Source organism: Brienomyrus brachyistius, chromosome 16 (assembly GCF_023856365.1).
Source record: "Brienomyrus brachyistius isolate T26 chromosome 16, BBRACH_0.4, whole genome shotgun sequence".
Lineage (NCBI taxonomy): Eukaryota > Metazoa > Chordata > Actinopteri > Osteoglossiformes > Mormyridae > Brienomyrus > Brienomyrus brachyistius.
The window spans coordinates 19143438-19151370 of NC_064548.1; the positions used below are offsets into that span (position 1 = coordinate 19143438).

General features: G+C 42.4%; 1 long non-coding RNA gene across 1 annotated transcript; it reads right to left on the reverse strand.

The window, feature by feature from the left end:
- Nucleotides 1–2816: 2816 nt before the first annotated feature.
- LOC125709527 (uncharacterized) lies at nucleotides 2817–6766 on the reverse strand. Its single transcript, XR_007382745.1, has 3 exons — nucleotides 6559–6766; nucleotides 5562–5648; nucleotides 2817–4298 (listed from the first exon to the last, which is right to left on the reverse strand). It is a non-coding gene; the product is annotated as an uncharacterized LOC125709527 (long non-coding RNA).
- Nucleotides 6767–7933: the final 1167 nt, after the last annotated feature.

A 7933-nucleotide genomic window follows, 5' to 3' on the forward strand; every position in this document is an offset into this window, starting at 1 on the left:
CCACAGTCTAAAACAGCACCTCAGAGCTAACACTGAGAGATTTTTCTGCTAAATATGCAGGGGAAATCAACCAAACTAACACCACACCCCCAACATGAATGCTCATTATAATGACCGTCATTTGGTCTGTTGCCGTTATTTAATAAGATCAGACCAGACTGATGTGTTGCGATATGAACAAATGGAGACTGTTCTCATCTAGGTTTTACTGTTTACTGAAGGCTAGATGACATGACGCTTTCAGTATGTACCGAGGTGCTCCCAGTAACTGTCTAAGATGGGATAGAAAGGGCTTTCAGGTAGCTACTGAGAACATGTCCAGGTTCATCCACATCGGAAGGACTATTCCTCCACCCTTGAAGTTCTATGAACAATGAATAGGAATTTGAGTTGATGTCAAACAAAGGAATAATCTGTCCTGTGAGCACAATATCTGTGTCCTACAGGCCTCAGCTGAGAACCATGTTGAGAGATGATGTCCGTGTTATGTAGGAGTGAAAGGATGACACACAGGACAACAGTGCAACGGGAGGTATTGCTACTCACACTGAGAGAAAATTACCTCAAGTACCTCAACTGGAGCTTCACAAGTCTCACATCAATAGTAGTCATCCAGCTGATGGTATTGAATTCCCCATGTGTAGAAATAGTCTCCAGAAGGCATGCATGCACAGAGAGAGAGAGTCAGACAGGCAGACAGACCGACAGACAGACAAAGACAGACATATAGATGGTCAGGCAGACAACTAGAGAGAGACACACAGACAAACAGGCAGACAGACACACAGACACAGAGATAGGCAGACAGATAGAGAGAGACACACAAACCAACAGAGACAGACAGGCAGATGGATAAATAGACAGACATGCATGCAGACAGATAGATAGACAGATGGACAGACAGACTGACACAGGTTGATAGATATTTCCAGATGTTTTCTTATGGCTGAAAAATTAGCATTGAAACTTTTCATGGTGTTAGGATTCAGCTTCCTTGTGTTCAGATTACTGACAGGTCGCTTAGTTGACACTTTAATCCAAACCGACTCGTTAATCTGGCCCTTTATTCAGCCAGTTTCACTATGGCAGTTGAGCCTGAGCACCTGGTACAACCAGGAGTGCCGTGATGGCGGGATTAGGACAATTCCACGCTTTCATGGGGCCCAGAATATTTAGCAACGCTCCTGGGTACAAGTGATGTGTGCCTCAACCCTTCGGAGAAACCTTTGCATTGTGAGTCAATGCCCTTAACCACCAAAGAGCCCCTCCCATTAGAAAACTGTACTGCACCCTGCAACCTTTTGCGTTAATGGGCTGATAGGCAGTCTAATTATATAAGTCCTATGTCCAATAGTTTAATCATCACACATCTCGGGTGGCACATGGGTTCCGTGTTGCCGAGGAACAGGGAGAGGACGGGCACCTGTAGACCTACCACTTGTTCATTAGAGTGACAGTACCATCTGTTTACTTAGGGACAGTGATACTCCCACTGTGAGTAATAGCCCTGAATGCAAGCATGTACCTATAGTCCTTCATCGCTTCGTAGAATAACCTCTTTCCACGAGAAGATAACGTTTGCATCACCCTCCCCTTTACAGCAGACATGCTTAGCACAGAGAAAGGTATGTTAAACCACTAGGTGTTTTTCCTCACTCGGTGCTTTTTAAGGGGGTCAGAGGTGAGCAGTCTTTGACAAGCATGCAGATATGCACACATGCATTGCTCTCCCACTCGCCAGGAATGACTCCTGAGACCAAACCTTGCTGATCCCTCACTGAACTTGAGAAGGACACATCAGCTCATTAAAGAATGTTATTCGGCCTGTTCATTATTACTTCCAGTTCCTTGCACGGTGGTCTTTGCTGGCTTTAATACATGAACGGAAGAGGGGACTTTTGTGGCGCCACCCAGTGGAAGTCCAGTGCGCTGGACGGTACCGCTGCCGTTCCATAGACTACCTCTGATCTCACTGAATGTTATAAACAGGATGACACTTTCCTGCAAATGTTACGAATTTCATTGACCCATGTAGTTTAAGAAAGACAATTACATTTTTAGCATTTCTGAATAGTAGGGGTCTTCAACAGGTAGCTTACGAGCTACTGTAAGGTGCTCATGCACTCATAAAGAGTAAGTTGCTAAACAATCCTATAATAATCCCAAATATATATAAAAAAAAATATGCCGAAATTTAAATATAGTCTATCACTATCTTTTGCAGTAGTCCAAAGACAGAAGCTGCTTTGGAAATCGGTGCAAATTACCTTAAATATGTAGTAAAATAGGCATGTATTGCTGACTGAATGTCGGTATAGGAGAGAAAATAGACCAATTAGCAAACAGCAGTGTTTTCGTGAATTACCGTGCTAGCCTGCTATGGCATTCTAGCTAATGTGAACAGGCGTGCTCAGGCTGTGCGTCTTGTGGTTTGTCGTATACGGAAGTCTTCATTAGCGATAAATCAGACTAGCTACTTTTCTTCCTAAGGACAAATTTAAATTTGAACCAGCTCAACATAAGAGTTTTATATAGCCACTGATCTTGTGTAAAAGGGAGACCCGACTCGTGAACTTGACATTGCAGATCATATGCAGCACAGCCGCTGGTCCCATTTTTATTTTTTCGAGCGCATATCTAGAATAGTTCCTTGGAGTTTGTGCATGCTCTACATTGTGCCTCATTGCGTGCGTATTTAGACTTTTAACTGTGGTGGTAGATTATTTCCATCTAATGGTTATGAAGAAATGGCTCGGTCCTTTCTGCCTGAAGTTTTCTATAGTCCTGAACACTCGCTATAAATTTGTTTACACCAAACTTTCTTTAACATTGAAAAGAAACACCGAACTTTCTGCAACTGAAAAACGGATGACCTCTTCAGCATTCCCTGGTAAAATGGCGGCTACGTATAAATTGTGACGTTATATGCGTGCAGCTTAATGCAACCCATTCGAGACAAGTCTGCATAGAAAGGGATGATTGGGCAGTGGGCTAATATTTGGCTTTTATAGGGGTTATAAAATAAACATAATAAATTGCTTAAGAAGATTGTCATTATAATCTGAAACTTGGACCAAAAATAAATCAGCAATGATAGTTTTTCTGCGGAGGTGTATGAGCTGAATCCCACGACCTTCACAGTTCCTTTACCTGGCATTTACACTATGTAATCAAATACAGAAAATGGAGTTAGACGGGAAGCACAAAGTAGGAAAGACCCCCTGCGGAGAGCTGGGGAGGCCATGTGACGTTTTCGCCTAGGCGCGTGCGGCTGTGTGGATTACATCAGCATCTCCTGACGGTCTAGCGCCTATTCTTCTGTTCTCTCAGAGATGTCAATAAACTCACAGGTACACACAGGTCTCGGTATCATGACAAATACAGTACTGTGCAAAAGTCTTAAGCAGTCATAGAAAATGGTTTTCAAATGATCTTCGTGTCGGTGTAGAACTATGACGACAGGTCTGTCAAAGTGCGTCAGCTCAGCCATTTCAAAAACTCCCCTAAAGTCACCCCAGTATTTGCAGCAGCCGTCCAACACATCCGTGTATTTGTTGACTGATCACTACCCCACTTTGTTTGGTTACTCGATACCTTACTGAGTTCCTGAATGAATGAATTAATTAATCGAGCTGGTGGAGAATGTAACAAAAACATGGAATGGCTGAGGTGCCCCTGAGGAGAGGTTTGGGATCTGAAACCACGTTCATCTCGCCATCCAACCAGATATGAGTGACTTTTGGGAGAACTGAAGAAATTCTTGTTTGTTTTTTATGTGTTACTGTTAATTTGCGTATTTTCTAATTGTCTTTAAGTTGTCTTTTTTTGTTCTGAGCAAATATACACTTACAACCCAGTACACTTAGCCTTAAATATTCTCTTTGACTGCCTAAGACTTATTTTACTCTTTAATTTCCTCCCTTCCAAACTGGTTATTTGGGATATTTTGTAGATAAAAAATTTTTCACCGCGACTCAGTTGATACATCTATCATGTAACTTCTTAAATGGTAAGAGTCACCCCGGGAGGCAGCGTATGTGATGAGGCTGGGGTACGCACTGGGCAGTCTGCCTCGCGCCACAGTCATTCCTTCCTACCTGTGATAACTAACTTTATTAAGACTGGCATCACCTATTAAGCACTCCTGAATTTGCGAATAAAAAACCCCCTGTCAGAGCTTGACCCCCCCCATTAGGAGCAAATTCAAACAGGAACCTTGTTAAAAGTTACTGAACCTTCTGCCTTCTTTTGCACCAATTGGTTCCACACTGTCTGCTTAAAGAATCTTCAACAGCCATCTAAAGAGAGGGGAACAAGGGGGAGGTGGATGGGGGGTGGTAAAGTGAACAATGAAGGGGACTTAGCCCTGTGTAAATAGTGACAAGTAACAGTCAATAGCTTTATGGTAATTTTCAACAACATGACAACGGCAGAGTTTGGTCTGACAGCAGAGTAAAGGAGGACGTGCAGCCTCGATGGCCCCTGTTTGCACCCGTCATCAGGCCCGCTCACCCTTAGGGAACTGGCAGGGAGACTGTCCAATCAGTGAGCTGCAGTCCCCTGGCTCAGCCTGCTACGGCTCCGAGGATCAGGCATGGCAACCGCATGCTCTGTGCCGACCCGTGTCGGGTGGCACATGTGGTCAGTCGAGCAGTGCATGTGTGCGTAACAGCACTAACACGAAGCACTACAGTCACCGCTGATGATGCGGCACTCGTGCCAATTTCCCTCCTTTTTTTAATAGAAAATCACATTTTTTATATATATATTTCCAAAAAAGAAAAAAAAAAAAACGTAAAAGTACAGTCAAAAGAGGGCACCAGCTGAACACCTCCCTGGTAACACTCAAAGCTCCAGCCCATAATAAGCGGTTTCCTCAGAGCTCTGGCCGTGCTGCATGGTTCATTTTTAGACAGGATCTCACACGGTTCCATTATGATTCCAAGCCATTCCCCTGTCTGTCCCTCTACCACCTGCTGATGCCTTGATCGTGACGGGGGTAGCATGCCAGTGGGGAACAATTACACATGAATCCCGCCTTTGATCACTCGGTTATGCCAGTGTGACAGCTGACCATATGTCTGGTAATGCGCTAAAACAATAAACACTTTAAAATCGCTCAAAAGAGCCTCCCGGCAACCACAACAAGATAGAGCCTAACAGATTGTGAAATAAATTCCAGAATTTTCTGCTTTAGGTTGAGAGAGTTCCCATGACTGAACCTAATGCTAATTCAGGTTAAACACCAGCTGATTTCCGCCACGTACAGATGTCACTGTCTATATGTCAGCTGTCTTTTTTATGTTCACCTTCTAATAATTGCATTTGTTGCACTATTTACAGCTTCTTTGTAGGGGTCGTGGATTTCCCCAAAATACACATTTAAAGACTTTTATGTTTTTTTCAGCTCCCTGTAAATTGCACTAAATCTCTCCTTTTTGTTAGCTTTGCAGGGGTTGACTGATGATGTGAATTGCAGTAATAAGAGTTTATGTTTGTTGTCTTTCAAGAGTAACACAAGTCCAGTGGATGTTCTATAGAGTTGTACCAGATAGACATACTGAAAAGGAGCTCGTACAGCATTGGAGCAGCACATATCCTGGATTCTCCTCTGTTTCTTCTGTCATCCTGGCAGCTTCAGGTGGTACCTGTGAGAATTGGAGGCCAGAGGAAAAGGTTAATCCCGGGGCCCCCTGTCATCTTATTCCAGACACTTCCTAGAAATGTTAATGTTTGTAATGTGCAAGTAATACTGTCAGGATAGAGATCAACAGTAAAACTCCAGTGTGCTCCACGAAATAGAAAGAATGTGTGAGTATTGATGGGGTGTTTTAATTACAGCAGGCTGGATATGAATGAGCTTTTCCCTTTCTGGGAAACGAAAGTCTCACTGGGAAAGACTCAAATAGAATTATCGCAAACTACCAGCAGGGGGAGCACCGCCTCTATTGTTCTAACTCCAGCGCGGTCCTACCCTGTTTTATGCTCTGTTGAAAGCATTTGGATCTGTCCAGTCAGGACTATGCTGTAGATGTATTATCGTCCTAATACATTCGGTTTTTACTATTGTTACCACTACAAAATAATAATAATAATAATAATAATTATTATTATTATTATTATTATTATTATTATTATTATTGTTGTTGTTGTTATTGTTATTATTGTTGTTATTGTTATTATTATTGTTATTATAAATTGTGAGGCCTACACTAAATATCTGATTAAAGGGAGATGTGGGCAGCACAGGAGCTCAAGCTTCTGAATCCTGTTCCTGTTCCTGGTGTCTGTAGTGTTTACATGCTCTTCCCATGTTACATGAGTTTCTTCCTCTTCCGTCTAAAGGCAGCCAAATCAAGTTAATTGGCATCTCCAAATTCCCCGTAGTGTGTGTGTGTGTGTGTGTGTCCTCAGATGGACTGGCATTCCATCCAGGGTGCATTCAGCCTTGTGCCCTGTATCCTGGTGACCATGACCAGGGAAAGTAGCTGAAAAAATAGCTGGAATTAGATGAACTGGGCTGGCATACTGGTGTGGCGTGCGGTACGGCAGCCTCACAGCTTCTGCGATTACGGTCTGGCTGGTGTCTCTTTGCCGTTGTGCATTCCATGTTTTCTCTGGGTACTCTGCTGTCCTCCTACAATCCAGAAATTTGCAGTGAAGTGGAGGTCTTGAGTTGAACAAAGTGTATAAAGAACTGGCGTGTGATCCAAGTCACCCTGTGCTTTGTGAGCTCTGCTTAGTGGTACAGGCTGCAGACTCAACATAATTGGGAAATGGGTGGTAATATCAGCATTAAACATTCGACAAATGACATAAAACATAAATCACTTTTATTCTAGAAATAATATATAAAATAGAACACCCATGTTTGTGCAAATGGAAAATTCTAATTAAATATGTCAAACATACTAACACTGAAATCCAGTAGCAGCTGTTACATACTTCCTGAAATTGTGACTTTTTATTATTGCAGAGATTAATTAACTGTGTGCGTCGGAGTGCATGTGTGTCTAACTCCGCGGACCTGAAGCCCTCCCCTCCCTCTTTGTTTGCTCTGAGACGTAAATGCTGACGAGGTGTAATGCCGGAAATGCCAGGCTCTCCATGCATGATCCTTTGTTCTCCTCTCTGACAGTTATGTGAGAACACTTCGCCTTTAACAGCTGCACACTTAGTGAGTGTTAAAACTGCCAGTTGCAGACAATTAGGATCTCGAACTGAATTTTATACTCTGCGAGCATAATGGGGAAATTTATACCACGGCTAGGCCTCCTTTGCACTTTTTTTCGTCACGCTTCCCGCCGAAGCTGTGTGTGCCTTTAAAGGGAGCTGCGGCCCAGCACACAACACAACTCACTGTTTACTAACATTGTTCTGTGATAATTTCCCATAAATGATTCGCAAAATTATTTGCACTAGGTTCAGAGATTCGTGATCGGAGCTATTGGTTTGAGCACAGCGGTCCAAGCGTGACACGAGATTCACTAAATGTACACCATAGACATGAAGGTGGGAAAGATAATTTGGATCATTTGAAAGAGTCATTATATTAGATTGAAATACGTGGTTACATGGATAAAACAGACATTCTAAAGTTTTGAAGCATGTTATTTGCATATATTTGAGGTTTTATGATTCTCCAGCTAAATATATTATATTAAAATAATATTACCCTGTGACCCTGATTAAGATAAGCATTTAGAAAATTGATGGATGGATTGATAACTTTATGAAAACAAAATTTGAACAAAACTGTTATACTTTATTATTCTGTGTTTAAATTTTGAAGCCAAAGATGGAAGGAATCTGAGAATCTAAGACCTAAATCCCGTTTCCAAGCTCGTCCTCAGCTTTGTTATCCTCTGCAGTGGCTCAAAACCAGGAAAAATGGCCCCCATCGCCATGTTATGACATTTTCCATATGAGCTGC